Genomic DNA, 22,783 nt, shown 5'->3' with positions numbered 1-22,783 from the left:
CAGTTTTCACTTACTATATGCTTCCTCCTGGTGTTTGAAATAAATTAAAAGTTCAAAAGTTGATTGTGTTGCTCTCCTACTTTCCTCTATGTGTGCTTCTATAACACTTCTTTAAAGAGTTACTGGTGGGATCCATGTTACCTTCTGCTGTAACATTTTTACCAATTTCCTCTTGACTTTCAGGGAACAGGGCAAGCACAATGCAATATTTCTTCGTAATATTACCCTGGAATATAATGAACTTGGATTTCAGAAGTCTACATCTTTGGAAATCTTCAAAACCCATCTGTACAAAACCTTAAGCAATCTGGTCTGTATTCTCTGTTGGCCCTATTTTGAGCACTCCTGGAGTCCCTTGTCACCCCAATGACTCTGAGATGCTGTGATTTCCCAAGCTGGGGTAGTATACCATGACTTCTCTCTCTGGATTCTATATTCAGAATCAAACAAAACAACAATAACAACAGCATCTTCCTAAAGAACTCCGGAGCTTGCTTCGCTATTCCTACTCCTCCAAACTCCTGAATAAAGATAGTTTCACAGTGTCCTATGCTTTCAGTGGCACTCTAAAGATACTTGGTATAATATTTAATCAGCATGATCTAGTGATTTATAAGGACCAATGATAACCTTCTTCATTCTTCTATTATTTCTATTACTAGGAGACTTTCAGAATGTCTATCCTTTCCTTGATCCAGACTCAGGAAAATCATACAGGTGAATACCTATGGTTTTTTTTTAATTATTTTCCATTGATTCAGTTGCTTTAATAGTGTGTTTCTTGAATGAATCCTATTTGACTGCTCATTAGTTTGAGATTTTCTTGTCTAGCATTTCTTTAAGCTAACTTGACAACAGTTAAAAAAAAGTGTGTATATACATTGTACAAAATAACTAGGAATCTCTGTGCATAGAAGGGTTTGGTCACTATTAAAGCTTTTATGTTAACTAAAGCTACTGCAATAGAATCATAGAATCATTAAGGTTGGAAAAGACCTCCGCGATCATCTGGTCCAACCTTACCACTACCATCAATATCACCCACTAAACCATGTCCCTAAGCACCACGTCCAACCTTTCCTTGAACGCCCCCAGGGACAGTGGTTCTACCACCTCCCTGGGCAACCTGTTCCAATGCCTGACTACTCTTTTCAAGAAGAAATGTCTCCTAATTTCCAGCCTAAATGTCCCCTGATGCAACCTGAGGCCATTCCCTCTAGTCCTATCACAAGTTATTTGTGAGGAAAGGCTGACCCCCAGCTCCTCACAACTTCCTTTCAGGTAGTTGTAGAGAGCAATAAGGTCTCCCCTGAGCCTCCTCTTCTCCAGACTAAACAACCCCAGTTCCCTCAGCCGCTCCTTACAGGACTTGTGTTCCAGGCCCTTCACCAGCTTCATAGCCCTTCTCTGGACACTGCTCCAAGGCCTCGATGTCCTTCTGGTAGTGAGGGGCCCAAAGCTGAACACAGTACTTGAGGTGCCGCCTCACCAGAGCAGAGTACAGGGGGACGATCACCTCCCTGGTCCTTATGGCTGCACTATTCGTGATACAAGCCAGGATGCTGTTGGCCTTCTTGGCCACCTGGGCACACTGCTGGCTCATGTTCAGGTGAGCATCAATCAGCACCCCCAGATCCTTTTCCTCTACACAGCTTTCCAGACACCTGCCTCAAGCCCATAGTGTTGCATGGGGTTGTTGTGACCAAAGGGCAGGACCCGGCAGTTAGCCAAGTTAAACCTCATCCCACTGGCCTCTGCCCATCGATCCTGCAAAGTGTTTACCTGTCCAAGCCATGGGCTGCCAGCTTGTCCAGGAGAATACTGTGGGAGACTGTGTGGGAGACTGTTGTTGACTTCACCATGTCATTTTCCTTCCAACATTTCCTCTTCTAAGGGTCATTGAAGGGTCATTGGTCCCTTCTCTAGCTTCTTCTTTTCCAGCACTTCTAAGATTTTGCCTCTGTACCACTGATGCTTTTGTTAATTTCCTCTCATTTTCTCCTCTTCTAGAGCATGTTATGTTACCAGTGTCTCTTCTTCCTCTCTTTGAGCTTTCAAGTTTAATTCTCCTGTTTTTCCCTTTCAGTATTAAAAGGGTTTTGAAGAGATTCTCCTCTTGATCAGATATTCTGATTTCTTTTTTTAAAGACTTTATTTCATCATTTTAAGCTGTTTTTCCCATTATTTCTTTTAGTCTTCTAATCCAGTGTTGCTTAAGATAACCAAACCCATGCCTCTTCTTTTATAGACACCTGTTGAACTCCAGTGAAGTACAGTTCTCTCAGTAACTGTAAATGCCTCACTTACAGAAATTTCCAGAGCATTTAGGCTCCTTCCTATTGCACTGGATTGCTGAGTTTGTCACACTGGGCTCAAACTGCAGAAGAAACATAGCTCTTTTTACATCTTGGCAGAAAAGGCTCCTAGGCATTTTCTATAGACGGTTTCCTTTCCAGTGTTTACAACTGATAAAAAGATCAAAAGCACTGACAGTAGGCTATTGATACAAACCTTGACACAGATACCAATAACCTCTCTTATGGGCAGAGAGTGGCATGAGGAGACAGGTTCAAGGAAGTGCAAGGAGATTGATTAGTTGCATCAGTAACTGAGACAAGAAAATCACATCAGGCCAGGTCAAGACCAGATCCGTGTTACCCTCCTGAAAAAAATAACTTTTTAAGAAAAATCTCACTCCACCACCTGCCCTAGTTCATCTTCAACCCCACATTAGAGACACAGCAAAAACTTGCTATTATTAGTAGCCTGTTCCATGTGCATCGCACATTTTTCTCTTCACTTCCACTTCCCTTCACTCTAGCTTGTATCTTTTATTTTTCTGTTTGTTTGTTTGGGGTTTGCCCCTCCATGTCATCCACTACTTACATTTTAGAAGAAAGAGAATTACAGTAGCCAGGAGCACAGCTATTTTAAGAACTCAGCCAGGATGCTCTCAGGTGTATGATTAATAATTTACCAGAGGGCTTCTCCTCTGACCAGCAGTACCTTGCTCCCACAAATGCTCAGGTCATTCATCTGGACCAGGCATTCAACTGCAAACAGAGGATTTTTAATGTGCTGCTAGAAGTTTTAAATATCAGTTCAATTTAAAAAGACAAATGAGCATTCCTAAGCTGTGACAAGGCAAGATGGTGATTCATCAGACACAAGGGCACATTTTTCCCCACCCTGTTGTTTGCTGTTCCACTAAGAGAAAGCAGAGGTAGCAAACTGTGCCTTAATACTCTTCAGATTATTATTTTTGTTTTCCTCTGCTAAAAAAGACTCACATGGGAAATGGCTCCAAGTACTGTAACATCATGGGTGATTCATCTCCACAGGAATTGCTAGAGAAAAAGTATCTTTCTTTGTGAAGTGGATTGCATTCACTGAAGCCATTTGGTGTTTATTTTTTTCTCATTGTTATTTATTAGCATTTCATAGATTCTCATAATAATAACTCATAATCCATAATAATGTCATAAATCAAAAAAAAAAAAGTGGTGTTAGACTTTCTGTTTTACATTTTTGCTTCCATAAATCTCTAACATTTCTTCCAAAAATAGAAGGAACACCCCATTACATTTCTTTGAATCAGAAAAAGGCTGTGGTGCTATAAATATGTCTGTGATTTCATCTATGACACTGGTCCTACAGCCACAATGAAGCAAAAGCCCGTTCTCCAGTGGAAGCTCTAAATCCACTCTGGATGCTATTTAAATGCTTTTTGCTCTTAGGGGAAAAATAATTTGGTGGCTAAATTGCTTAGGTGTAGGTGCATTGATGTAAGCTGATTCTGCATATTTCTAGCTGTTCCTATCCACATTATTTTCCAACTGGTGATTTCTATTTTCATTTCTAGGTTCACAGTTCATTTGCACTTGATCCCCTAGAGATTGTTTTCTTGAGCAGGCATTTTGTAAAGTACAGAAAATGGATTAACCCCAGTACTCCATTGTATGCTGGACAAAGTACTATCCTTGTTCCATATTTCATGTTTCTTTACAAATGAGGAATACAATACATGTTTTTGGTTGTTTTTGGTTGTTTGTTGCTTTTGTTGTTGTTCTTTTTTTTTTTTTTTTTTTTTTCCCTGTACAGTAAGTTAATGGTATTTGCTTTTCAGATATTCCAGATTCCTTCTCAAGTCACTTGAGACACAGCACAAGAATGAATTACTCTGAACCGTCTTTCTGATTCCTGACAGGTCTGCATGAAAAGCTGCTTGCCTCAAGCTGAATTCATTGTTATTTCACTTATCTCCAAGTCAGCAAGAGACAGTTTTACAAATCTCTAACATAAGGCATGAAATGGAATTCAACAGCAATACTTATTTTCTTCTTTTTATTTGGCTTTGGCCAGATGAATGGAGGCTCCAAATGTGGATAGCACATTTTGAGTTGTTTTCTTGAAATGTTAACTTCATTAAAATTAGTCATCCTATGAGAGAAACACCAGTCTCATGGAGAATCAGCTCTCTCTGACATATTTATCTTTCCCTGAATCTACCTCAAAATGCAGCCTTTTGGGTGGAACACGATGAAATTTGGTAGCATTTACTGAGATGTAGGAGACTTATTAGTCTTTCATTTTTGACTATTGTGACTCTAATACATTCCTACTAACAAATGGTAACATATAAATACACAATTAGTTTAAGACCACTAAAGATGTTCAATTCTCAAGAGGAAGAATACTTCCCTGAATTTTCCAGGGCACTGGGATGATTTCAAACTCATTTTACTAATTATAGTGTTACGGGTAGTAATTGACTTCCACTCATGGAATGACTCCTATCTATATACTTAGATGAAGAGAAGCCAAGTATTGAAAGGATATGCCTATATTAGTAGTCTAAAAATTGCTATGACCCCAGTGACATGATCATCTACATAGTCATATTATCAGACTGGTTCTCACTGCAGGCCATCTTCTGCCCCAAACAGTGAGATTGACCAATCCAGTAACTGTGCTAAGTGACTTAGGACCAGTGGAGCACTCTCTTCCAGTGGTTTTGAGTATGGTCACCCCTCTGCACCTTGGGGAACTGAGGTTAGCTGTTCAAAAGCAAGCTCTGCCATTTGGCCTCAGAGTTACAGAAATTTATTGATCTCTATTTCTAATCATCTCAATATAGTCAAAAGCTGTGTCCATCAGGAAAATAGAACTTTCAAGGCTGTCTTGACAGACTCCGTGCTTGTTGGGAACGCAGCCCCAAACATCCAAAGTAGTCTTAACCATTAAGGAAGGTTATTGGATTTTCTTTGACTTGTATTTTGCTAAAGCAATACTAAGTACTAATTTTCTCATGGAAAGTGTCTTCCTCCTTCTCACCACTTCCCTCCCTTTAGCTGAAGGTTGCCTACTGAAGAAATAATTGGGGCAATGATGTGAGATTCTGGGCTTGTCCCCATCCATAGCACAGCTTTCAAGGCTATGTCTGCAGCAGGAAATAAGAATGGGCTAGGAGCTTTTCTGTGGCCTAGAGGGCAAGTGATACAGTTCAGCTCATCTCCACAGGGCTCAGCAATCTTTCCATCCCTGACTGTCTGGCCTTGTCCGTGCTGGAAATATTCCTGTGCCCTTGAACTGTGCTATCATTGAAATACAAGTTCAGAGATCAAAACTCTGTCGGTGTCGTAACAGAATATCGTGTTCCAATGTTCATGCCTTTTCAATTACATTCAATTACACCTGATAGGGTAGCTCATATAAACAGTCTTCAGATCACTGAAGCTCATTCCCCTGCCTGAGAACTTTGATATTCATCACAGACAGAATCTTGCTCGGAGCATTTTAAAAACACATGAAATGCACTGAAGTACTATGGATAATCTCATTCAGAAACTGCCATTGCCCTCAATCTCTTTATGGAATACACAACACATGGGGAAAAAGAAACTCAAAGCAGAGTCTGGAGCAGACCAAATTAATCATTTATTTATTTATTTATTTCTCTTTTCACCACAAATACTTGGCATTTTTTCAGAGATAATCTGTCAGTCACTGTAAAGAACTGTCCATTAAAACCAATGAGCAGCTCTTACTAAAAATCAGGGGCTGACACTATAAAAAGGTTCTGAGTGGCTGAGGTCAAAATGTTAAGTTTAAGACTGTATGAACCAGAGATATTTTCTTGTATTGTATCAGAACAAGAGCCTGGTGAGTGGCAGTACTAGATCCTTAATCTAACTTCACAATTACTAATGCACAGTAAGTTTTTTCTATTTTTTTCTTTTTGTTTCAACAAAAAGACTAGATCAAGTGCAACCTGATATTGTAGGAATTTTCTGATCAAATACAATTATGTAATTAATGATACAACACTAAACCATGGCAGTCCGTTTACCATTGATGATCAGTCTTTAAGGATCTCCATCTCTTCATAGTGGAGACTGGCACAGAATGTATTCCTCATAGGCAGCTCAAACCCCTTTGGGATATGTCATAGATCAAGTGATTTTCACATACTTGTGTTGCTCCTGTCTTACTCTAACAGTTCCCCTCCTATTCATACTAATGAGTTAGGCTTATTCTGCTGAAGATCTCTTAAAAGTTCTGCATGAATGCTTTAACCAGCAAATGCAAATGTTGGAGAACAGTAGTGTTACACGTAGTAATTTCCTCCATCAGCAACAAATTTCAAAGTAGGAAATTGCACTGTAGTTAAATCTTTTAAAAATTATATTAACAACACTTTTGGTCAAATATCCAAGAAAATAAATGAATTTGTGGTTAAGCAGTCAATAGCCTATACTTACACAGCTTGAAACTGAACTACAAGAATACTGGTATAATTAAATCTGGCCAGGGATGTCAAAGGTAACAAGAAAAGATTCTATAGGTAATAAAAGGAAGACTAGGGAAAATGTGGACCCTCTCCATAAGGGAATGGGAGACCTAGTTACCAGGGATATGGAGAAGGCTGAGGTGCTCAACGACTTTTTTGCCTCAGTCTTCACTGAAAAGTGCTCTAGCCACACCACCGAGCTCACAGAAGGCAAAGGCAGGGACTGGTAGATCAAGGAACTGCCCACTGCAGAGAAGACCAGGATCGAGACCAGCTAAGGAATCTGAAGGTACCTAAGTCCATGGGACCTGATGACATGCATCCACATGTTTTGAGGGAACTGGCAGATGAAGTTGCTAAACCTGTGTCCATCATATTTCAGAAGTCATGGCGGTCTGGTGAAGTTCCCATTGACAAAAAGAGGGGAACATAACTCGCATTTTTAAAAAGGGAAAAGGGAAGACCCAGAGAACTACAGGCCAGTCAGTCTCACCTCTGTGACTGGCAAGGTCATGGAGCAGATCCTCCTGAAAACTATGCTAAAGCACATGGAAAATAAGGAAGTGATTGGTGACAGTCAGCATGGCTTCACTAAGGGCGGATCATGCCTGACAAATCTGGTGGTCTTATACAATAGAGTTACAGCATTGGTGGATAGGGGAAGAGTATTAATGTGAGTACTCCTGTAAGTTTCACTTATCTTTGTTGAAAATTTAAAGTCTGCTTAAATTATAAAAATAAAGTGTTGAATTTTATGTAAATACTTCTGAAGAGAACCTTGATAATGTTTCTTGCCTTTTAATGATTATAATATGAACTGGTTCCAATCTATAATTTCTTCCAGGTAATAGCAGTGTATTGTTATGCAAATATCACTATTTCTTTATTGTTAAGAATGTGAATAGTTTTGACTTACTACTCACTGCTACCTCTTACAATCCGTTTTCTAGGAGGATGCTAATTTAATTATATATATACATATATATTTATTTTTTCTTCTGTTTGGCTCTTGATCAGGACAACTCAGAACTCCTTGACTCAAGAAAGGATGTGGAAGTAAGTAATAATATTCAGCTTCGAATGTTGATATCAGAGTTAATTATATATAAATATTTTGCTAAAAGAAACTCTATTAATATGTTTTTTGAAAGCCAAACCATACTGTTCTCAACACAGTTGTTTCAAAAGCAGAACAGGTCTACGTTAGGCTAAACAGGGCTTATCTTGCATATCTCAATGGCATGTGTACTGAACTATTTTTTAGAAAATTCCTGCCTTCTTACACACAGGCCAGAAAGGTATGTGGCTGAGCAACCATGAATCCTGTTCTTCCAAGGAATTTTGTATGCAAAACAATGTCAGATCAAATTCAACAGAAATCTAAGAAACTTTTTTTTTTTTTCCTGTTAATCTTATTTCCCATTTCCCATTTCAAAATTGTGTGATACAAACAGTCGCTGTATGTATGCAACTGTCGCTGGATGTTTCAGCTGATACTGTTTTACTCATTCTCACTGGTTTTGGCTGTTTTCAAGGTCAAAAATGCATTTGAATGAACACAGAATGAAACACCAATCTTGCCTTAAAATTAAAGTCATTTCTATTATAGAAAGTTGCCATAATTTCTATTTATGCATTTATTTTGTTGAAGAACAAATTGTTAGTGGATAGAATGTTCCATAATAGCAATAGGGGAACTGCTATCTAACAGACAATCATGGTAGGTGTTTTTTTGTTTTGTTTTGTTTTGTTTTTTGACATGAGCAATATAGACATCTGTATCTGGGCATGTCATCCAAATTTCCTTTCTAGTCAGCGGAGACAATTACACATTTCTAGAGCACAAGTCATAACACATATTTTAAAGTACCTAACCCTCCCAGTTCTCTCTGTTAAATATAGAAGTGAGAGAAGTGGCGAGATTATATGTAGATATTTACACTATACATGTCCAAAGGTTCATGAAATGCAGACTAACCATGGAGGCCATTTTAAACCCCAAAATAATCAGTTATAGAGACTTTCAAAAAATTTTTGGTCCACGATGGAAAATTACTGAGCAATGCAAGCATTTTTTGTGTTATATATTGGTACATTAACGTCACTGCAAACGCATAGTGAAGGCTAATTTCAGTTTAACTATATAATCCTTGAAAAGCCTTCACTTATTACCAAGAGTATTGGGGAAATGGGTCAATGAGGCTGTTTATGGAGCAGAAGCTGACACAAGCAGAAAGATACTCTTATCAGCACCTGAGTGTAAAATAACCACCGACTGCAGCTCATCCATGCGTGATTCACTGCAGGAATTCAGGAAGGTGATTGATAAGGGGAGGACACTAGAAATGTAAGCAGGCTGCATATGTAAGAATGTAAACAGTTCAGCATTCCTCCCTGCACTTACCACCATGGAAACGATAACAAACCTCTCTCTGTTGACATACTTTGCAGATCAGTGTTTGCCTCTCCTGTGCATATAGATGCTGAACTGGCTACAGATCCTCTCCAAACCCATTGTCTTTCCAGCCAGGGAAAAGAAGCATGTTGTCCCCCTTACCCCCCTGGCACACCAGCATAGTGATTATACTGAATCTATTAATCCTCCAGCAGCACTCAGCAGGGGCAAGGTGGTCAGTCACACAGGCCTAAACATCTACAGAGTTTCTCACTCTTGCAGACAATCTCAACAACAGTTTAAACATGTCTAATCCCACCTAGAGCATTAATGTAAGCAAATCAAAATGAGATACCAAGGCAGATACGCAGAGGGAACTCCTTATGGGCAAGTTGCTTAGTATACTGCTGCCTGGATCCTGCTGCCAGCGTTCAGGAGACAGAAAGGGCTAAACTTGTGGGGCTGCAGATAGGAAATTATAATCAATACTACTGCGCACCGAATAAAAACAGAATTTCTGTAGAGAGGACCCTATTGAAGATTGTTTCTGTAACAGCTATATGGTATTACAAAGCTATAGTGAGATAGGAATATGTTGAGGGGTCACTTCAGTCCTCTTTCCTTTCATACTGAAAAATAAAAATAAAAAATCATAACTGTTAAATCTTCTATGTATGAGAACAGATTGATTATTTAAATTATTGAACATTAATTTATTTTAGCACTCTGCAAGATTTGAAAACTCCAGTAATAACATCATTATATTCTTCAGAGTCAGGTCTGCTTTCAGTGTGTCTTTGTCTCCCATTACTGAGAACTACCCTGACAAATTACAGTAAACTCTTAAGCATGTGGGCTCCTGAGCTGTTTTTATATCCTAAATTAATACTGATGTTTTCATCCTGCTTATTTTATAAGGTGATCCTGTTGCTTCAATGCAGTTTCTTCACATGAGAGTCTTGTAGATTTATATCAAACAAGCACAGCATGTATCAGATGATTATTTCATATGACCCTGTTCAGAAGAACAAAATCCTTGCAAACAGCTTTTTAAGTTGTTTTATACAGATTCCCCACCTGCCCCTATTTATCAACAACGAGAGTTACTCATTGAAGCATTTGACCACGGAAATGTTTTGAACATTTTTTTTTTCTTCACAGAAGTCTGAACTTATGCATAATTCATTATTCTTTCTGTGTATGGATGATTGTGCTTAGATATGCAAAGTCCAAGGAAGACTGAAAATGGTGTCTAGCACAGACATTGCTTTTGTATGTGTGTGTTTGTTTGCTTTGGAAGAGTGTGGTGAGATTCTTAAACCTGATCTTTTTGATTTTCATAGCTGAAAAGAAGACATGGTTCAAACTGAAGTGAGGAAAGAAGGAGTTGCAGAACACATTGCCAGAACCAGGTATTTTACTCACCCAGGAGTCCTACTCGGTTGCAAAAGGTGAGTTATAACTGTGGTATGCCATCTTTCAGTAAGATTTGCTTAGGTCTCTGAGGACTCAAAGACAGTTAATATGGTGCCAAATACTGAGAATTATTTGAGGGAAAATCTGGAGAAATTTTGATCTGTAATTCTCACAGCCATACCACACAGATCAGGCAACATGTAATAGAATTTTACATAATGTATGTGATATATAGATATATTAGGATGAGAGCGATCATGCATTTTGTATAGGTTAAAACTACTAGACCTCTTTGGTGAGATCAGCAGTCATGGGTATGGGAGAAAATCGGTTGACACAATCTATTTGAATAACCAGAATTCCTTTGGAAATTTAGCTTGCTGAAGGTTTTGTTTGTTTGTTTGTTTTTAATCAAATTGTCATTGGGACGGTGCTTACATATATAAACACATGGGGGAAAAACAAAACAAACAAAAAAAATAAAACAAACAAACAAACAGTACGGCAAAATTTTCACTAGTATACTTCAGTGATCTGTGCTCTTAACTTATCCATAAATGATCTGGAAGGAGGAATAAGATGAAGTAAGAAAATCTGCTGGAAGCTTATGCTGTTTAAAGTAGTAAAAAATGCATGCCGACTTCGGCAGCATTTCAGAAGGACCTAGCCAAGTCCTGGCTGTGCTGAATTCCTGACTGATAAATGGAAGATGAAGTTTAGTGTAGATAAATGTAAGGTAATGTATTTCAGTGGGATGTTCCTCATTTTAGGTATGCAGTAATAGTTTACCAGTACTACTTCAGAGTGAAGGTTAGTATCAAATTCTGTGCAAAATGCTGACTCAGGGCCCACTGCAGTTAAAAAAAAAAAAAAAAAAAAAAAAAAAAAGCAGAGTTAGCAAAGAATAAAGAATGAAAAAGAAGATGGCATTTTTCTATCATAATATAATGTTCACTTTTGATTTGCAAAATCAAGGAAAAAAAAAAAGTACTTCCACATGCTTTAAAATAATAACAGCAATACCTCTGTGAAGCCAGCTTCTCATGTTAAGGCCATTTGAAAGGTCACCAATTCTAACGGTGCTATGATAAGTGCTGATAGTCCTTGTTAATTAAAATAACCTCCTACACACTAGGGTTGCTTTTTAGAAACAGTTGATTACGGTCTTTGAGAAAATGAGTTTTGCAACTAATGGCAAATTCTCAAGTTAGTTCTCAATTACACACAAATGCAAATTCAGTTCTCTCTTTTGTTTTTTCTTTTGATTCATTTTTCCTTTCTCTTCCCCTCCTTTTTCCTTTCTGGACATGGCACAGTAGGAGAAACAGCAATTGAAAGTGTTGAAACCAGGCCACTACAAAACAGTTGTAACTGCATTAGCACCAGAAGTGCTTTAAGTCCAATTAATGGAGAAAATCATTAAAAGCTCCATTATCTCTTTAAAAGAGCTTTACATGCTTATGTCATGCAACTCATAAATAACAGGGATCTAAAAGGAAATCCCTTTGTAAATTGTTCTTCAGGCTTTGTAAGAGTAGGTGCCAGTCATGGAGCTATTGAAACATAAGTTTATGCTCTGAATAAAAGCACCATAGAATGAACCATGATTTGAATTCATGGTTTGGAAATTACTGTGGGTGGAGATGGAAGACTTTGGCCAGACTGGTTATGTTACAGACACACAAGGGAACTGAGGACATTTGAATTAAACAAGAGGATGTCAACCATGTTTTATTGGTGATTTAAAGATGAAGTTAAAGTTAGATGCACTGGAGAAAAAGTAAAAAGGAGAGCGTGAGTATATATAAAGCCATACAGGTAATTGATGAAAACCAGAAGGAATGAAAATAAGCTAACAATCAATTTTTACTTTAGTAGCAGTCAGTCAAGGAAATATGTAGAGCAATAAATCAACTGGATTACATGTTTACATTGTTACATGAATGAAGGAACATTCGAGGCATCAGGCTTCTCCAGAAAACCAAATTCCTTGTTTGTATTGGCTAGGGGGGAATTGGAGTGAAATTTATTTTGTTTTGTTCATTTGGAATCTTGTCTCAGTATAATCTTAAGGAGTTTTAAACAGTCTTTGTGACCTGCTATTTGGTGACAATTGTTATTAACTATCACAAAGGTATAAGAAGAGCTAACTTATATGAAGCAGATGGTGATTCATCTTATTTAATATGCTTTTTCACAGTGCCCATGCCAGATAGACAAGAAACGTTATGAAGAACAGCAACAGAATAATCAGATGCAGCAAACCCTGATGTATTGTAGTGGGGAACTGCAGATTCTTTTTCTCTGTCTCTCTTAGGTGAAATTCACATTTGGATTTTCTGTTGGTGTTACAGTATTCTAAAATATCATGATTCAGCTGCCAGAGACCAGGACTTTCTTAACACTGCAGCCCTGTATCAGGGATATATGCTTATCCTGTGTGTATACGCTGGTTATAAATTTGGATGTTTAGGAAGGGCTCTCACTGAAATATGGGCTATATGCGGTAATTAATCTGGCCTCAGTGATCAGATTACAACCTAGCTATATTTTAACTTCCTGTTCTTTGGGATTGTTCCTGGAGAGGAAAAAAAAATCCCTTAGGAAAGAAAATGGACAAAAACAACAACAAAAATAACTTAAATTGTACAAGTTCAACAGTGTGGTTACTGTCCCAAGCTTTGCAGTGGTTCTGTTTTAGCCTTTGGGTGTCAGGCTTTCATTTCATACTACCAACTACTTCCTGAATTCCTGTGTTTTTATTTCTTCTGCATCTGCTAACATTTCCTTTTTTGCTGCCCTTACCACTCTGTGTCATGCTCCAGAAAGTGGGTCAAAGTTGATTTATGCTGAGGAAATCCCAACAACAATATCAGATAGCAGCATTGCTTTCATCTTGTTGCTCGTTCAACGAACAACCCCAACTCTGTTTCGCTAATTTTGACAGAGAAAGTGTTTTAAATAGAATTACTGAGAGGTATCTGGTCTTGTGTTGGTCAGTGCCTTCTTGTATGATACCAAGGCAAGTGTTTGTCTTATAGAAATTAATGAAACAACTTTTTCTGCAGAGGAAGAAACAAAAGAACAGAAAACCTTTCATGTTTGCCATATACTCCTTCGTCTTCATCTTAGTAGGCACCATTAACATCAGACAGTCTTTGAAGAAACACTCTTTTAATGCATGTCATCTTGTTCACAGCATAAAGAGCAGTAACAGTAAAGCTGGTGAGGGCATTCTAACATAACCTCTATCAAGCTGACAGAGACCTATAGAATCAGAGGAAACATCAGCTATAAATGTGTCTATAGATGACTTTTCAAATAGAAAGCTTTTTATCTCAAATTCAAGCTTGAAATTTCATCAAGGTTGGTGTAGTACAAACTAATGTGAAAGAACACACAACACAAAATGAAATCCTTACAAGTACTTTTTGATGGAAGGAAGCATTCTATGCATACATGTATGTGCAATCATTAAATAAATCATTAAAAAATGTTCATAATAAATTAGCTGTTAGATAGTGTTGGTTCATTATTATTGCACTCAGTGTCTCAATATTGCAACATTTTTTACTGCGTTAAATTACATGAGAACTACTGTGATTAAATTGCAAGATTGTTTTTAATACACCATTACATTACAACATTGTTATCATTTTCTGATTTCTGATGGAATCTCTAATAGATCTGGTAACTTTGCATTGTATCTTGTTTCTTTAGCGAAGAGCTAACTATCTGGAAAAAAAAAAAAAAAGGATGTAATGGGAAGAAAAACTACTTACAAGTTTGTACTATACACTCATAATAAAGTTCCGGGCATAACGAGGAGCATGTGGTTGACTAAACACCAAATAACAATACAGAATTAGGGGAGCTGACTTCTGTTCCTTTTGCTAGAAAGGTCTAATGTCTCCTAGAGAGATCTATGAAGCTTGGTACTTGAGATAGGTGGCTTCTTCAGTCTCTCCTGTTATTCTATTCCATTTTGCAATTCAAAATAAAATATTCATCAAGGCATGAATGTTGCTTTATAGTCTGATAATTAGGGCAGTCATATGAATCCCAGTTCTTGTGCCAACTAATATTTCAGAATGAAGGCATCCATCAGCTTGTATTCAAACCCTTGTTTTAAGTCAGGTGGTCTCCTAAACTACTAACCCATAAAGAAAATCTTTTTTCTTTTTTTTTTTTTTTTGATTCAATTAATGTTTCATTATGTCCAAAGTGAAGAAATGGAGAGCAGCATTATCTGGGAAGCTGGAAAATATCATGGTCACTGCAGAGCCAGGGCAGCAGCTGTGAAGTTTTCAGAGTTTCTAGGCTTCCAAATCCACATGAGCCTTTGTATTGACCCATGAATTTGAAAATCCTGGAAACCTTCAGGCAAGTTGTAAATGAGATAGGCTTTAAGCATCTTTGTCCTCTCACCTGTTTGTTTATTCATTAATCAGGTGCTAAAGAACTCAGCAGGTACCCTGGCATGTGATTATAGAGGGTTTTGAAATATTTTTGGCATGATCTGATCCATCAAAACCCTATCTTCTACTACAGTTTCACAGGGATTTTGGAAAAATATTTTGCTTTCACTGATTCAGCATTCTTCAATGGAAAAAGTAAAATCATTCTTATTTTCCGAACAGCTAAACATTTACGTCACAGGCTTAATTCATTACACGTAGTGTAGCCAGACAGCTGAATGACATGCATTGAAGAAGAACTCTCTATAAAGGAACATGACAGACCGTGTCACTGCCTTCTAATACATGTGTGCTTTGGTGAAGATCGTGTTTCTGATATTTGCGTAAACTAGGATGCCAGGGTCTTATTGCTGTGAGTGGGAGGATGAGATGATCTGATCAGTGTGCCAAGTTCCTGTAATTCATCACTTTCTATCCTCCATGAAGTGGCATTCCCCTACTCTGGCTGCCAAAAGCTGGGTTTCATTTCACAGTCCCAAGGACAGTGTAAAATCTCACTTATTGCCTGCTTGTTAGGCTAACTGCTGCAAAACTTATTTCTGATTTGTGCTTGGTTTGAACTGGTCAGGTCAGCTAATAACAAACTGCTTTTTGCTCTAGTTTTCTTTTCCTCCCTCTCCCTTCTTCTCCTTTCCACCACCCCACTTTGGGCATAATTCCAATTGTTAGGAAAAATTGGGTCTTCAGCCATGTAGAATAGGCAGTGCTTGCTGTGTTTCAATCTTCTTTCAGATGGGTTGAAATACACAGTGACACAAGATGGTCACTATCTTGCATCAGACTTGCTCAGAAAGGTACATTGGTATGTGAGACTAACATTAGACAATGCTTTCTGTGACACTGACACTTAGATTCTTGAAATATTCACATGTAAAATGTCATTAATTTTGGAAAAATCAACACGTATTGCAAATTGTGCCTAGAACAAGCAGGTGTAATCCTGGGAAGATAAATATAATACAGTTTCTAACACTGATTTCTTTAGCATTTTATCAAACTCCCTGTTGTAGCAACAGTCTTATGCTGTTTTTTCCATTCTGCTTAACCAGCAGATGACTCAGTCTACAGACCAAGATAATGTAGTACAATTATAGCATTCAAAATGGTTTATGTGTGACTACTCAAAGCTTGTCTTCATTCTGTTTATTGGCTACTAGCACACTAAGCTAAATGCAAGTTAACAAATTCCTAAAAATACCCCAGGGATGAATCATCCCTTTCAAAAGGGTTCTGGAGAGTGTTTAGCACTGTGATGGTAAGTCACGGGGTAGTAGGGAAGCCAATTTTTGTTACAGAAAGAGACAAGCTTGAGTCAGCCAAATGCTATGTCACAGATTCTGAATGCTTTGCCTAGAAGATGGCTATTACAAGTTAACGTCCTCAAGCTTGGGCAGCTAAAGGAGAGTGCTAAAGAAAAAATGTCCAAAAGTATCCACATATCCTGCAAACCTGATTTCTGTTACCTTCCTTAAGAATTCAGGAACTGGGATTTTTTAACTTTTGGAAATGTTATTTCCAAATCTAAAGTAACTCGTTTTCAGAAACAGTGAAAATGAGCCTGTTCACTTTGAAGTTAGGTGCCTGAATTTCAATAGTTAAATTTGAAAATCTGTTCTCAAATTCATGGAATAGGTGTGTGCTTAAACATTCAAACATTCTCTGCTACCAGCAGAGTAGACTGGAGATTTTATTTTTTTGAAAGGAAGAGATTCAAATGCTTTATCTGTTCATTCAAAAAGCTTTGTGTTTGATAGTTCCAGAATTAAAGAAAAAGTGCTAGAAACCTAATGGTTAATGAATAATTATAATAATAAAGTCAAAATGAAATCAACATTGGCATTTCAACCTCTGTTCTGTAATAAACACCTAATAAACCATAATAGATGTACTCATCTCTCCAGATGTACTTAATTTAAATTTAGTCCCTGTATTACAACTTTCCACTCTGATTTAATCCAATTGAATATTATTTACTGTAAATTAAAGAGTGAAGAAATGACAAAAAGCTCTATTTACATAGATCTTTCTGTTTGCTAAAACAACTGCTCTATGTTTGCTTTCCGACCTCTGGCAGATGGCATAGGCAAGTGTGGTCTCGTGTGGTTTAAGGAGTTATCTTCACTCCTACTAAGTGTTCTTCTGATGGAAGCTGCCATTCACATATATCTGAGATAACGTAAGATGACATATGGCTGTATCATGGCCTCATTTTCATTGCATTTTGGGCACCCTGCTCATCCACCTAATTAACCCAGATGGTGTGGGCTCATTAGTTGTTTTTAGTAGCACCTTTAGATAACTCAGATTTTAGACTGGAAAAATAAGCTCCTGAAAGTATTGCTCAGTGTTAGCCAAAGAGGGAGACGAAGGGTGATGCTTCTGTTAGGAAAGAGACAACAGTTAGATGGGTCCTGGTCAACTTCAGTGCAAAAACAGATAAACTGAAACATTTTGAAAAGTTAACTTAAAACCATGGCAGCTCTTCCAAATTTGCATCTTGACCAGCTCAGAGATATGGCTATGCTCTTCAGATAAATGTGGAAAGACCAGGATAAAATACTTTTTTAGAAATCCTGAATCAAATAGTTGAATATATAGGAAAAACCTCACAGACCAACCCTGACACATCTCTATTCATGCATCACCTGCTGTCTGATACATAACAAAGGAAAAGGAAGATAGACTTTCACTATGGCAAATTAGAATAAAGTTTGTGACCAAGAAAATTAATTAAACAGAATTTTTAAATAACAACATTTTGAAAATAGAACAGTGCAAATGAGATTATGCTTTGTCACCTTGTTCTCTGCCATCTTTCATTGCAACCAAACAAGTTTTATATTTCTCACAGGTGACCAGTGAGAAGTGTCACATGAAATAATATGGATTGACATCTTCCTCTTCACACATCAGATATCCTGAATCTTCTGGAAACCACTGCTCAGAGACGGGTAATTCATTTTACTCCACTGTGAAAGTTCAGTAAATCCTTATTTCTGAATCAAAAACTTTTTTTTTTCACAATAATATGTTTGCATTTTAATCATACTAGTTGTTCCCTGACTCCTCCCTGTCACAGTCATTCTATATTAGACATGTTTGCCTGGAAATTGTGATAGATCTTTGAAAAAATAGCCTATGAAAATGCTTACTTGTGCTCACACACCTCTCATCAGAAGGTAAAGTTTTTCCCAAAATGTGTTTCTGCAATTTCTGTAGAAGCTGATCTGGCGAACTGCCTGCTGGAAACCATTTCTATGAAGAGTAAATGAGGATATCTTTAGATAATCACCTGTGTTTGAGGCTTTCAAACATGCACCAGAAATGTTTGTGATAGTAAAACCTCCCACTTGATCCCTACAGAGGTTTGGAGGAAAGACTGCTGTGCTGAAGTAGTGTGTTACATCACTATGGGTGCCCAGGAAAAGTCCACTGCAAAACCCCAGCTTTTAGGTTGATGTGAGCTGAAAGCTCTCAGCTCTAGCATTTTGTCAGGTGATCCATTTGCTGTCCTTCCAAGACTGTACTTTCAAAGAGGTGCTGTAATATCGCTTCACAAAGGAAGATGCAAAATAAATGAGCCTGTAAGCAGGATGCTACTTAGGAATCTTCTGGGAGCTGTTTATCAAGACCCAGCTCTGCATTACATCCATTCTCATGTCCATCACTGGCTGTAGGAAGAGCTCAGGACATGCACTGGGACATTGGATGGTTCCAAAATTACTCAATTGTCCAAATGCATGAGATGCCAGGAGATAAGTGTTTAAAAACTGCACTTCAGAGCTTTTCCTCATTTTTTTTAGAAGTAGAAGAAGGCAGCCAGCAGGCTGAAATGACCTCTTGCAGATATTGGAACCAAAGAAATTTGTAATCTCCTGTGTCACCTGAGATTTAGCAGGCCCAAAATTGACAAGGACTGCGTGGTTATATGGTAAACACATAAGAATAAGAATAGGCATTAAAAGTTGGTAATGAGAAATAGTTATTAATAAATATTTTGGCAAGAAGACCTCTCAAAATCTGGATTGGCCTAGGAAAAGAAACTTTCTGATGACTTCTTCTTAATCCTAATGCTAATTCACATTCAGCTAAAGGGGGGTGGGGGGGGGGGGAGGGAGAGAGAGAAAAAAAGAAGTTATTGAAGTAAATACAAATGCGGGGCTAAAGCATTGCATATACCAAAGTGTGCATCTGCATAGCATGAGTGGACACAAACACACCTTCAGACAGAGATTTTTATGTATTCCTACCTCACATCTGGGAAGAATGTACACTTTACTACTTGTGTCTACATTATCTTGTAACATGTTAAGTAAGAACAGAACAACAGCAGAATGATTTTGCATGCACCTCTAAATTAGGTTTTAGATTTATTGAGCTGGCAAATTCACTGTTTTACACTGATTTTAGCTTCTGTTTGGTTTTTCTTTTTATCCTTTCTTAGAAAAGTGTGATGTTATTAAAATAGTATCCAAAAAAATAGGAAACATATATTCTGTATTAAATTTATACACACGAAAAGAGTTAGTCCTTCATAAAAGAGCTTGCAGAAGTCCAAACACAAATAATTGTTTTAACTTTGTATGGTTTTCTCAATTGCATATGCATGTTCTATAAATAAAGTTGCATGAATAACAGGTTTTTCTGTTTGCTGGCAGCTCTAAAAGCAGCCCCAATCAATGAATACACTGGCATCAAAGGACTTTTCATATTGATTAAAAGCAAAACATTTGTTTTATAAAATATTGAAATGAAATGTTTTCTTTTTTTTTTTTCCTGCATTTTTAACAAGAACAATTGGTGAAGAAATGAATTTATTAAGTGTTTCAATACAGCTGTACATGTATTTTTTCACATGCAAAATTCTGCCTAGTATGGTTTGTACAAATCACAGACTAGGAAATTACAACCTGTTTAGCAACTGCAGACAAAATATCAGTATTCATTTGCGTACCAGCATCATTAAAACTTCAAATACAACACATTAATTTCTGTTTTGTGCCTTTTTTTCCTACTTATTTTACTATTTTTTCTTCATTTTGTTATTTTCATTCTTCTGCTCAGCTTCTGTCCATACCTAGTTTATTTTACTTTTGATGCAAATGAGCTAATAGTGAAATCACATCATCTATACACTGAAAAACAAAGGAAAAATAAAAACACCACACACTTCTACGCCTAAATATTTCTGGGTTTGGTGTGATTGGCACTATTATAGGCTGTATTACGTTTATATTTTTCATACTCTTCAAAAATTAGTCACCCTGTTGACCTCCTAGGACTGGGAATAGCTAAGCAAACAAATGGGAGAGAGGACCTTGCTCTGAGTGTTAGACTAAGCAAGCATGACAAGGAAATCGCTAGGGGAGGCTCATGCATATGCACTGTCAAGGTGCCATCTTGACAAAGCGTATTTTTCCTCTATAGTGGCATGTTTTATACTGTCAGCAGGTTTTAGAAGTGATATACATGTATTTCATTGTTAGAATTAAAAGGAAAGCTTTAAAATCCTTCTCCATAGCCTTTTTGACAAGGTATTAAGTAAAAATGCTGTTAACGCAAAAAGGAAAAACATGCAGAGAAAGGTCAGTGTGATAGGTTTAAAGAAGTGCTGTGGATGACTCATTAAAGCTAACTGCAATGATGATTTTAAACAGTGCCTTTGCTTCCACAGTACCCTGCAGTCTCTCCAGCAAGGAATGAAAGCACTGAGGTCTTGACAGAAGATAAGCAAGTGAATAAAGTTCACATATGCTTAAATTCATCTTTCTTCACTGAAACATACAATTACATCCCCTTAATTAAAATTGCCTTGTTGTATTGCTGAGACAGAAGTGTGAATTAAGAGTGTGACAGAGGCTTAGTTTCAGATGATTATGATGATGACTGATTCCTGATGGCCTTGGAAGTCTGACCACTGGCAGTGGGCTTCATGGGAACACCTGATGTACACCTGCCTCAAGTGTTTCACTGTACTGTTTAGAAATCATTAAAAATTCAGTCTCTTGCAAGTATTTTTATGTGTCAGTATGTTGATTCTGATTGCATTGGAAGTGTAATATTCATATCCTTGTCTATAAAAAGGGAAAAATAATCAAGTTGCTGCACCAACCACCTGTGTTACTGATGGTTACTGATACACTGATGGTGACCAAGGATGCAATACTTGTGGTATGGATTTGCTACAGTTTCCTTTTCAGGTGGCTCTTCAGTCATGTCATCCCTCTGCACGTTAAGAGGTATATAAGCAGAAGCTAAACCTTAAGCTAACTGAAAAAGCACAAATTTTAGCACAAAGAATGTGGATGTTCCCTATTTCAGATGAGGGAGAACCAGCCCAGAACTATTTTCTGCCCTCCTGGAGCCATAAGCTATTTTCTGCATGTGCTGCAGGAATATTTTGTCAGATATCCCAATACTCCACTGTGAGATGGTAAGTAAAGATTGTAAAGATTGTGTATGCAAAGCAGAAAAAGGGGGGGGGGGGGGGAGGGGAGGAGGGGAAGGGGGAGCAGACAAGAAAATTGTGAACATCTGAGAAAAGGGAGAAATATTGCAGAATTTCCCCATCTCTGTCAAACCAAGCAAAATAGGTTGAAGAAACAAAACTTTGGTCCGATAATGCACAATTTTAAATTGTTTGATAGGGAAGGTATTCCTGGAGAAATTTTTAACTTCAAGAGTAATTACCAGCAATGTTTTGACTGCTGATGCCTTTGGGCAGCAATTTGTTTCTGTTTAGTTTTTAGGTACAGTGAAGTCAATCAGATCTGTGGCTGTATTCAGAGGCAATTATATCACCTAAACCAAGAAAAATAGATGGTAAAGGACACATCTTTCTATCCACATACAAAGCAGTTATCTCATCCAGCTGCAAGACTGAAAGGTTTAACGGGAGAGATGAGAGATTTGTTAAGAATGAAGATGATAGGGAAGCAATTGTTCCTCTATTATTTTGCACATTTTTATTTACAGATTTGAATGTTTCTGTAAATGTTATTTATCATATTTCTTTGCATAACATTAATGAATCAGTGTAAAACATTTGTCAAATTCGGCGCAACCTTTCTCCCTCCTTCCTTCTGTGTATCTGTACTGCACTTCATCAAAACTAACTGCAATTTCCACAAGTTTGTTTGTGTTCCAAGAAAAGTTTAGGAAGATATAAAATCTGTATGCTGGGGAGGTAGGGAGAAACTTGTTGTTTGTTTCTTTGTTTGCTTTTTTCCCTTTTGCCAGCTTTGTGTGGTTGGTCTGGCTTTGTGTGTGTAATGATCATAGATGAAACAAGTTATTTTGACTAGACCTTAAGGACATATTGTTTCTATTTATTTATTTATTTATTTATTTATTTATGACTGAATATATCTCTTAGAAATAGTACCAAGATTACAAATTTAAAGAGGATTTTCTATGGATATTGTATATATTGATTTAAAATATTTGCTGATGTTCCTAAAATTAACTATCTGCCTATCTTAGGTCCTTGAGTAATGTACTACTCATCTCTCTTGTTTCTAACACGGTATGTTCCCACTTACCAGAAGACAGAGAAATAATTTTCCACTTTGTGTCAGGCTGCTGAGCGATGGAGAGGTAAAGGGTCAAACCAGGTTACTGACACAATCTACTCACTAGTCTGAACTTCAGGATCCAGAAGTGCATTTCACTCTTGGAAAACACCCATCCTGCCCGCATCTTACC

General features: G+C 37.5%; 1 long non-coding RNA gene across 2 annotated transcripts; it reads left to right on the top strand.

The window, feature by feature from the left end:
- Positions 1-12,292: 12,292 nt before the first annotated feature.
- LOC118247462 (uncharacterized) lies at positions 12,293-20,998 on the top strand. 2 transcript variants are annotated; one of them, XR_004778447.2, is made up of 3 exons: positions 12,293-12,419; positions 17,931-18,030; positions 20,754-20,998. It is a non-coding gene; the product is annotated as an uncharacterized LOC118247462 (long non-coding RNA). The 2 variants fall into 2 exon arrangements; XR_007707870.1 differs by having other exon boundaries at positions 12,296-12,395.
- The last annotated feature ends 1,785 nt before the right edge of the window (positions 20,999-22,783 follow it).

Source organism: Cygnus atratus, chromosome 2 (assembly GCF_013377495.2).
Source record: "Cygnus atratus isolate AKBS03 ecotype Queensland, Australia chromosome 2, CAtr_DNAZoo_HiC_assembly, whole genome shotgun sequence".
Lineage (NCBI taxonomy): Eukaryota > Metazoa > Chordata > Aves > Anseriformes > Anatidae > Cygnus > Cygnus atratus.
This window is presented reverse-complemented; position numbering and strand designations above follow the sequence as displayed.